Genomic DNA, 11129 nt, shown 5'->3' with positions numbered 1-11129 from the left:
TCTGACCTATAAGTGGAAACTAACCAACAAAACAAACAAGCAAGCAAAATACAACCACAGACATTGAAATAAACAACAATCTGACCATAACCAGAGAGGAGGGGGAGAGGGATAATAGGGGATAAAAGGGGGTAATAGGGGAAAGGTCATCAAGGAACATGTGTAAAGGAAACCGGGACAAAGCCAAAGAGGGTAGGTTCCAGGGTGGGAGGTGGGGATGGGTGGGGTGGGCGGCCTTGGTGGGGTGAAAATGGAGACAACTGTACTTGAACATTAAAAAAAAAAAGAAGCATCCTATATGCCTGATTTATTATCCAGTGAATTGACCAGTTTGGGGTTTGTATTGACTTAGCCTACTTTTATAAATTCAGAGCAAAAGCCACATTCAAATCTACACTTATCTAAATTGATTGTCTATCCTAGTCAAATTCATAAACTACCATTTCAGTCTTCTGCTAAGTATTTGACTGTGTGTCCTGGTTTAAGCAATTTGAGTCTGTGTTCTGGTCTAAGTAATTCACTGTGCTTTATCAGTTTGGAATGATTCACAGATAGACAATCCCAAAAGGATGACTTGGTAAAATGTATTCCAGTTTCATAGTATATCACTTTCTAAGTGACTGTTAGAATTTATAAACTACATGGAAACATAATTTATTCCTTCAAGTATAAACTGAAGGTGAGATGTCCTTATGATGGAAACTTGCCAAATGTTTCTTGAATCTATTGCAAGGTTCATATTCCTGTTAGTTCTTGAGTCATATTTCTGAATCAAGGCCTCTAAATATTTTATATAAGTACCTAATACAATAGATCATATTTATTCAAGATTCTATATGCAATATGTATAGAATTCATTGAGTTATTTGTTCAGTCAGGCAATAAAAATATAGTTGGAGTCTACTATGTTTGGTCAAGAAACTCAGTCTTTCTGACCTAATATCTGTGTTAAAGAATGTCACAAAACAGAAAATTGATCAATCCACCTATGAAATTAGTCTGTAAGCAATAGATTTATTGCTCCAATATCTTAGGAAACACATTCTCACAATTCAGAAAGGGATCCCTGAAGTAAGCTAATGAGGCACAATTCTCATATAGAAACCTAGTAGGCAATCTTAGGTTTTGTTATATCCAACAACATATTATATACTTCAGTTTTAAGAAACAACTTAGTGTGTGTGTTCATTGCTGGCAAAAAATAAATAAATAACAATAGGATGCTATTTGTGTGGCTGGCTGATTATCTTATTCATTTTTGGTTACATGGACTTCTGTTTTTGGCAAACAAAGTGAAGATAAGTCTTTTTTTTTAACGTATTTTTGAATTCCTCTCTAGTTTAGCCAGCTGTGATTTTGAAAAATTTATCTGAAGTAGAAATAAAGGTTGTTTTCATACCCTCTCTCTTTTTATGTTGGCTATTCCATTATAAGTTGTAATAAGTCTACCACCAGTCTCATTCATTTCACAGTGTTCAGTATTGGCCGCCCAAACACTTGTTTTATGGACATCAGTAATAATCACAAGTGTTTTCTTTAAGAGGTTGAGGTATGGTGCAGTGGCCAGTGTTTAGGACTGGGAGTCAGACTAACTCCTAGTTACTTTACTAACTCCACTAACATGCATTAGCTGTTTAACTCAGTTTTCTGACTCTAAGTTTCTTCAACTATAAAATGAAAAGATTGAATGACAAACTAGATCAATTTGAGCAAGTTATAGTGTTTAACTTTTTTTTTGCATCAGTGACCTTGTTTATAAAACAAAAGTAATATGACCATCTTCAAGGGTTGTCATTATGAGTAAATAGAATATACTTCCATTGATTGTGGAAAGTCCCAAATAACCCCCTGATATTCCTATAACTCATGGGACCTTTTTTGGTCAACTGTGGCTTTAATAGATTGTTTCCACTGAATTAATTCATCATGGGTTGTTTCATTGTCCTATGAATGTTTTCCCCATTTTATGACATAATCATCCCAAAAGCAAAATTCATCTCCTTTCCTTGATTTCCTCAAATGAACAAAGAAAGCAAACACACATATATACACACAAAGCAATTGCGTTTGCATATCAGATTTTACTGAAGGTTGTAAGAAGTGCAAGCATTTACTATTCAAGTGTAGAAACAACCTAAAATACTAGTTATCCACATTCTTAAGAAAAATAAATCCACCATTTCTATAACGTGAGTTGTATTTTCTCTTCTTCCTTCCCTCTTCTATTGCTTGGTCCACACATTCTTATCACTGTAGAATACAGAACAAGAATGCTTTTGCCAGTCTCAGTTACAAAATGTAACCAGCCACCATCATATATCTATTTAAGAATCTTCAATAAAAGGGCCTTCAGTTTAAGATGTTCTACCTCCTTAAAAGTAACTGCAGCCAGTCTCCTACTCGAATGTGCATGCTCACCTCCCTCATGGGCTGTGTACTCTTAAACAACAGATGTTTTATTTCATTGTTGTTTAAGTCACAGTGATATCAGCACACGACCAATTTTTCTTCTTTGAATACCTATACATACTTAGATGGTTTACAGACTCATGCTTTTCACATTTATTTAGAGGAGTAGAAAACGTATATAGCAGTTACTATGTGCTAGGCTATGATCTAAGCATCCCACATGAATCAGTGTGCTTAATCTTCATGACAAACCAAATGAATAGGTGCCTTTATCAACCCCATTTTACAGACAAGGCAACTGAGGCACGGATAGTTGGATAACTTGTATCAGATCACATAGTTAGTATGTCCAACTTGAACGTCAACCCAGCTCATTGAGTTCTAGAGTATATGCTCCTAAATACTGGATAATAATTCCTCTTTCTGCCATAGTCATACAAATTTTCACTGATCAATGCAATGAAATGTTTATAATTTTATTAGGTTGGCATGCCCAGCACCTGTCATTCTAAGTGAAAAGAACCTTAAACATGTTGTATCTAAGTATAAATGGGTGAATGAAGAAATTTTTTTGCAACTAAAGAATCTATCTGATTGAAGAGATCATGAAAACCACATATTGCCACCCCTTTCAATTCAGCTAATGTGAATAAATTGTCTTCTGTATGACCAGAATATCTCCTTGTGTTATCTCATTAAATTTATGTAATAACTCCCTCATTAGCTAAATACTATTGTCAATTTGGGGGCTGATGTTAACCTAGAGTATATTAATTTTACTGTCACATGGAGACAAGACAATTTCAACTTTCTCCTATGGGGCATAATATTACCACTAATCACAAAGATCCTTAGTTTTGTCCTGAATTAAGGGAAAAGAAAAAATGTAGAAAACCTGAGATTATAGTCCTATTTGGAATTATATATTTCCTTTTTTCTTTTTTTATTTAATTTTTGTTCAAGTACAGTTTTCTGTCTTTTACTACCATCCCAGCCTACCCCCCTAGTACTCCCCACCTCCCTCCCATTTCCACCCCGCTTAGTTGTTGTCCATGTGTCCTTTATACTAGTTCCTGTAAATCCTTCCCCCTTTCCCCCCTGAAGTTCCCTCCCCTCTCCCCTCTGGTCACAGTCCCCCATTCTCTATTTCAGTGTCTTTGGTTATATTTTGCTTGCTTTGTTTTGTTGTTTAGCTTCCTGTTAAAGGTGAGATCATGTGGTATTTGTCTTTCAATGCCTGGCTTATTTCACTCAGCATAATGTTTTCCATTTCCATTCATGGAATTGGATATTTCTTAATTTATAGATGTGATATCATGACTCCTAGACACAAACTTCCTGGAGTATGACCCACATCTCTGCTTAAACTCTGGCTTAAAACCTTAAACAAGTTATACAATATCCCTGTGCTTCAATTTTAACTTATTACTATTTTAAGGATAATAATAGGATGAACCTCATAAAGCTACTTTCAGGATTAAGAAACTTAATACACATAGAGCACTTAGAACAAGGTTTAAGAGTGTTTGTTGAATCAATAAAATATTATATCTTCTCTCTAAAATCTTCTTAGGTAGTTATAAATCTTCAGTGGTTCCAGAATGCATTTGTTAAATAATGATGCCATGAGCTCAGGTTTTTTTTCTTTGATAAGAAACAAATAAACCCTGGCTGGTGTGGCTCAGAGGACTGAGCACTGGCCTGGGAACCAAAGGGTTGCTGGTTCAATTCCCAGGTAGGGCACATGTTTGGGTTGCAGGGAAGATCCCCAGTTGGGGGTGAGTGAGAGGCAACCACATATTGATGTTTCTCTCCTCTTTCTCTATCCCTTCATCCACCTCTCTAAAAATAAATAAATAAAATCTTAAAAGAAAGAAACAAATATATGTGTGTTCTCTTTGGAGAAGTGTCCATTAAGGTTTTGCCCAATTTTTAATTGAATTGTTTGTTTTTTAGTATTGAGTTTCATAAGTTCTTTATACATTTTGGATATTAACTCCTTATCAGATGTATCAGAGAATGTGTTCTCCCATTCAGTGGGTTGCATTTTCATTTTATTGATGATTTCCTTTGCTGTGCAAAAGTGTTTTAATTTGATGTAATCTCATTTGTTTATTTTTCTCTTGTTTCCCTTGCCTGATGAGATATATTAGACATATGCTTTTGCCTTCTCTGTCAAATATTAATTGACTATAAAGGCATGGGCTTATATCAGGGCTCTCCATTCTGTTTCATTGATCTATATGTCTGATTATATGCCAGTACCATGATATTTTGGTTATTATGGCCTTATAGTATAGTTTGATATTAGGTAGCATGATTCCTCTAACTTTGTTTTTCTTTGTCAAGATTGCTATTTTTATTCAGAGTCTTTTGTGGTCCCATATACATTATGGAGTATTTGTTTTACCTTTGTGAATATGTCATTGGTATTTTACTAGGAATTGCATTAAACTTATAGATTGCTTTGGATAGTATAGACATTTTAATGACATTAATTATTCCTATTCATGAACATAGTATATGTTTCTCCAAGGAGGACATACACATAGTCCATAGACATATGCAAAGATGCTCAATGTCACTAATAATTAGAGAAATGGAAATTAAAACCACAATGAGATATCACCTCACACCTGTCAGAAAGGCCATCATCAATAAATCAACAAACAGCAAGTGCTGGCAAGGATGTGGTTGAAAAGGGAACCCTTTTGCACTGTTGGTGGGAATGTAGATTGGTGCAGTCATTGCGGAAAGCAATATGGAGTTTCCTCAAAAAATTATAAATGGATTCTACTTCTAAAAATTTATTGGAAGAAACACAAGACACAAATTAAAATAATATGTGTACCCCTATGTTCATTGCAATGTTATTTATAATAACCAGAATATGGAAGCAGTCCAAGTGTCTTTCAGCAGTTGAGTGGAGGAAAAAGCAGTGGTACATTTACACAATGGCATACTAGTTGTTCATAAAAAAGAAGAAAGTTTTACTATTTGTGATGTCATGGATAGACCTGAAGAACATTATGTTAAGTGAAATAAACCAGTCAGAGGAAGATAAGTATCATATGATTTCACTCATGTGTGGAATCTAATGAACAAACTGAACTAATAAACATAATAGAGACAGACTCATAGAGGGGATGGGAGATGGTGGAGTGGAGACATCAAGCAAAAAGAAAACTCATAGACATGGGCAACAGTGTGGTGACTGCAGTGAGGGTGGAAGATTGTATAGGAAGGATAAATGGTAATGTAAAAATACAATAAAACAAACTATTCAAAAATAAAATAAGAAATAATTGTTTAAAAATAACAAACTAAAAACAAACTGTTTGATATGTAGACTCAAATACTAACATGTGAAGGCCCTATTTTATCTCCAAAATAACAGCAAATATTTTAGGATGGGCAATTAATAACAGTTGGAACAAATATAGTATTATATATATATATATATATATATATATATATATATATATATATATATGTATTTTTAAATTACTAATTCAAAAAAATTTGTGGCAAAGGAACTTTGAAGGACTAATTTAAGTAAATATTGAAAAGGGGAAAAGTTAGGGATAAAAGTCTATTTCCCCAGCTGGGAAATGTCTGCAGATATAGTGAATACTTAGTCAGCAGATCTCTATTTTTATTTAAGCAACTTGCCAAGAAATACAGTGGCTGCAGTTTTCTCCCCTCTTTAATGTGAATTGGAGCTCAGCGAGGAATACTGAAAATGGATGCCCATCCTTTAATGTGCCTGAGTGGGATATGGGTAGTGTGCAGGTCAGCAGATTCCCATCCTACTCTCTACTGTGGGAACTGGCCCAGTTAACAAAGGCAAACTGGGTTAGGTATGGGTTGATAACATCCTGTTACTATTTGAGTATGCTTCATGAACAACAAGCCTAAGCTCTCTTGGAAAAATTATTGTGCAATGCTCTGGTTTCCTATTTGTCTTAGAAAGCAATAATGTATATGGATGTTTTTCTGTGAGAGCCAAAAGATTTAAGACTTAAAATGTGGAAATGAGTACTTTCCAGTTTAAGGCAGTTTTATGTATCTGGCTAGTCTTAACTACCTTCATACTTTTCCTCACACTGCCTGGCACCAGGTATGGCTTTGTCCTTTCTTCCATATTTTTCATCTCCAAATCCTAGCTTTCTTTTAGACCCTGAAGTAAATGTTAGCACATCTATCAAGTCCCTATTGATGGCTCCACTAGGAAGTGATCATTTGTTTCCTTGAATTCATGAAGAGTGTCATCTGTACCTGTTTTAGCATATGGTAACTGTCTATGCTGCATTCTACCAGTTTATGCAATTGTTTATCTCCCTTACCAGATTTTAAGCTTCTTGAGGGTGTTTCTGAATCATCTGGATATAGAAATACTGCATATTGAATGATATCCACCATATAGAACGTACATAATTAATGTTGAGAAGTGAATATACAAATATATCATTTAATACTGACAACCTAGAAATAGGGAAGCTCTGCTTCCTCTTTTTTTCATCTGAAACCAGGGAGGGTACAGAAGAGAAGTTTCCTGCAGTGCCAGAAACCCTTAAAAAAAGGGAAAGGAATTTCACAGAGCTGAAAATCAAGTGCCTAAGAAAAAAAGTTTGCCCAAAATATTCTTTGAAAGCCAACGAAGAAGCTTATCTATGAAAAAGCTAAGCACCATCACAAGGAATATAGGCACATGTACAGAGCTGAGATTAGAATGGCAAGAAAAGCTGGCAACTTCTGTGTATGTGCAAAACCTAAACAGGCATTTTTCATCAGGATCAGAGGTATCAGTGGTGTGAGCCCAAAGGACCAAAAAATGCTGCAACTTCTTTGCCTTTGCCAGACCTTCAGTAGCACCTTTGTTAAGCTCAACAAATCTTCAATTAACATGCTGAGTATTGTGCAACCATATATTGTATGGGAATACCCAAACCTGAAGTTAGTAAATTAATTGATTTACAAGTTTGGTTATAGGAAAATCAACAAAAAAAAAATTGCCCCAACAGATGACACATTTATTGTGTGATCTCTTGGTAAATATGGCATCATCTGAATGGAGGATCTGATTTGTGAGATCTATACTGTTGGAAAATGCCTCAAAGAAGAAAACAACTTCCTGTGGCATTTCAAATGGAATGAAGAAAAAGACCACACATTTTGTAGAAGGTGGAGATGTTGGTAACAGGGAGGACCAGATCAACAGGCTTACTAGAAGGATGAACTAAAGTATCTACCATAGTCATTTTTGTAATCTGCTCAGTTAATAAACAGGAATTGTTTTAAAATTGAAAAAAAAGAAATAGGGACGCTCTCATTCCAATATTAAATAAATGTTGATGATAATAATTAAATTTAACATTGAACAGAATGTACTGGAAATTGATCTATGTATTTTATGAATGTCATTTAATCTCATCTTCATAATAATTGTATAAAGTATTGTTATTACCATAATAATAATTTTATAGGGGGGCAATAGGGGCATATAGCAGTCATGCAACTTGCTAAGGTAGTATAGAGCCAGCATTTGAATTTTTTTATTTTTTTATTTTATATTTTTATTTTAATTTTTTATTGATTATGCTGTTACAGTTGTTCTATTCCCACCTTCATTCCCCTCCACCCTACCCCCCCATCCCCACCATTACCCCCTCTTTAGTTTATGACCATGTGTCTCAATTCTTTTAGATTCTATATTTCCCATGCTATTCTTGCCCCACCTTCTATTTTCTATCTACTGTCTATGCTACTTATTTTCTGTACCTTCTCCTCCCTTCTCCTCCTCCCACTCCCCTGTTGCTAACCCTCCTTGAGATCTTCATTTCTATGTTTCCACTCCTGATCTAGCTGTCCTTTTAGTTTGCTTTTGTTTTAGGTGTGGTTGTTAATAACTGTGAGTTTGTTGTCCTTTCACTGTTCATGTTTCTTTAACTTCTTTTTCTTAGATAAGTCCCTTTAACATTTCATATAATAAGGGCTTGGTGATGATGAACTCCTTGAATTTGATCTTATCTGAGAAGCACTTTATCTGTCCTTCCATTCTAAATGAAAGTTTTGCTGGATAGAGCAATCTTGGTTGTAGGTCTTTGGATTTCATGACTTGGAATACCTGTTTCCAGCCCCTTCTTGCCTGGAAGGTCTCTTTTGAGAAATCTGCTGACAGTCTGATGGGGACTCCTTTGTAGGTGACTGTCCCCTTAGCTCTTGCTGCTTCTAGGATTCTCTCCTTCAATTTAATTTTGGCTAATATAATTATGATGTGCCTTGGTGTGTTCCTTCTTGGGTCCAATTTCTTTGGGACTCTCTGAGCTTCCTGAATTTCTTGAAAGTCTATTTCCTTTGCCAGATTGGGGAAATTCTCCTTTATTATTTGTTCAAATAAGTTTTCCACTGGTGGCTGTGCCTTTCCCCCTTCTGGTACCCCTATAATTCGGATGTTGGAGTGTTTAAAGATGTCCTGGAGGTTCCTAAGCCTCTCCTCATTTCTTTGAATTCTTGCTTCTTGACTCTTTTCTGTTTGGCCATTATTTGCTTTCTTCTGGTCCACTCCATTGATTTGAGTCCCAGTTTCCTTTTCATCGCTATTGGTTTCCTGTGCAATTCCATTCATTTCAATTAGTTTCGCCTTCATATATTTGTCTAATTTGTGGCTATAATCAACCAGTTCTATGAGGATCCTGATGACCAGTGTTTTAAACTATTCGTCTGAGAGTTTTGCTATTTCTTCATCGCTTAGATCTATGGGCTCTGGAGCTTTGAGATATTCTTGGGACATTTTTGGTCTGTTCTGGCCCTTTAAGTGTGAGAAGTGGTGCCTTGGACTCCCAGGTCGCTGGGTTGTGACGCTATATGTGGGGGCGTGGTCAGAGCGGGGAAATGGCGACCCCCTCTGCTGTTTCTCCCAGCTGGGTGAGGATCAGCGTCTTAGGTGGTTCACCTGGGCCGGGCCACTCAGAGTTGCTGGGTTATGACGCTGTATGTGGAGGTGGGGTCAGAGCAGGGAAATGGTGGCACCCTCCACTGCCGCTTGCCTTGGGGACCCTCTGGGCCCTGGTCCAACCGCCCACTCCCTCGCCTGTCCGTCCGCGCACAAGTGCACGACCACAGTCAACATGCAGCACCGCTCCCCCGCTGTCTCCCCCGCGGTCGCTCGCCCGGTCGGTCGCTCGGCCGCCCACCAGGTCCAACCCTGCGCCTGGATTCTGCGCCTGAGTCCGGCTGACCGAGACCTCCTGTGCAATCCTGCTTCACCAGCTGCTGGTTTCGCCCCTTACCGGTCAGGCTGAAGAACTTGTTGTTAACGGACTTCTGAAAAGTTCAATTTTCCGTGTTCTGGCTGTGTTTTCTGTTGCTAATATTTAGTTGTCTCTAAACTTGATTGTGTGAGAAGGCAGGGCACATCCACCTATGCCTCCATCTTGGTGGAAGTCCCAGCATTTGAATTTTAAGTAATGTGTTCCAGCTTCTTTTCTCTTAATCATCACACTACTATACCCATTGTTTCATAGCAAGTCAGTATAGGAACTTACATTTAAACCCAGGAATTCTAATTTCACATCCAGTGCATTTTCTACTGTGAATACTAACTGCTTTGCACACAGTAGATAGTTCCTAACATCTATAGCTGGATCTCCTAGTTTCACAGGCCACCCTTCCTAGTCTTCATTGGTCTACTTTGAACCATTTAAAATTCATTAATGTAATGAGGTAGAAAATGAATTATATAGAATAACTAAAAAATATAAAGGTAATGTTTGGGCGCAAAATAAAGTGCTTGCTATGTGTACTCCTGAAACTGAGAGCTTCATAGACTACCCAGAAATGTAATTTTCATTTGAAGTGTCCCATAGATCTAGAACAGATAGGACAATTTAGCATCATCAGTCTAGTTGTGTGGTATTCAATTCTGGTTACTTATCAGAATAGCCTGCACTGTACCAGATAATATTGCTGTACTATTAATTTAAATTAAAAAATACCTTCTTTATGACATGAATTACTAGTGAAATATTTAATGAATGACATTCATTACTGTGAATAAACTATACCACATAGATATAAATTGGAGATTCTTTTTTATAACCTCTAAGTTATTGTGGATATTTTATTTGTTATGGAAATTAATATAAAATGTAACTATTACTAAAATTTAGTGCTTGTTTATATATATATATATATATTTAAAATATTATACATTTTAAGTAAAAATAATAAACTATTTTTTCAGAATGAGAAAGAAAAAATTTTTAAATTGTATATGAGGAACAGAAAGCAGACATCAAAAAGGCATTGAAAAAGATATAAAAGAAAGTTATTTGGGTCATTAGTAAAATGTTAGAGAAAATACAATAAAATGCCAGGAAAATGAATAGAAAATTAATTCAGAGCTATGAGATAAGATGGAGTCCTTGATGGAGTGTACCTTCTACATACATATAAAGCATTGCTGATGAATTTCAAGATAAAATGAGCAAGATGAATCCTAATAACTCATTTAAAAGGCAATTTCTGCAAAATCGAGCACATGGCAGTATAATTGGATTATTGAATGATGAAAGACTCTGGTGGAAAAGTATCTATCCCAGATTTAAAAAAATAACTTTGAAAAGAGTAAGACGTTTCCACAAACACTTACATGAATTCCTCCAAATAATAGAAAGCAAAACATTACTAGATCTTGGTTAATTTATTCCACTTTAAAG

At 36.0% G+C, this 11129-nt stretch overlaps 1 pseudogene; it reads left to right on the top strand.

Annotated features, from left to right (window-relative positions):
* The first annotated feature begins 6849 nt into the window (after window positions 1-6849).
* Window positions 6850-7652, top strand: LOC119055441 (60S ribosomal protein L7-like; annotated as a pseudogene).
* Window positions 7653-11129: the final 3477 nt, after the last annotated feature.

Source organism: Artibeus jamaicensis, unplaced genomic scaffold (genome assembly GCF_021234435.1).
Source record: "Artibeus jamaicensis isolate MK-2021 breed Jamaican fruit bat unplaced genomic scaffold, CSHL_Jam_final contig_240, whole genome shotgun sequence".
Classification (NCBI taxonomy): Eukaryota; Metazoa; Chordata; class Mammalia; order Chiroptera; family Phyllostomidae; genus Artibeus; species Artibeus jamaicensis.
The sequence above is the reverse complement of the archived record's forward strand: the minus strand, read 5'-3'. Positions and strand labels throughout refer to the sequence as shown.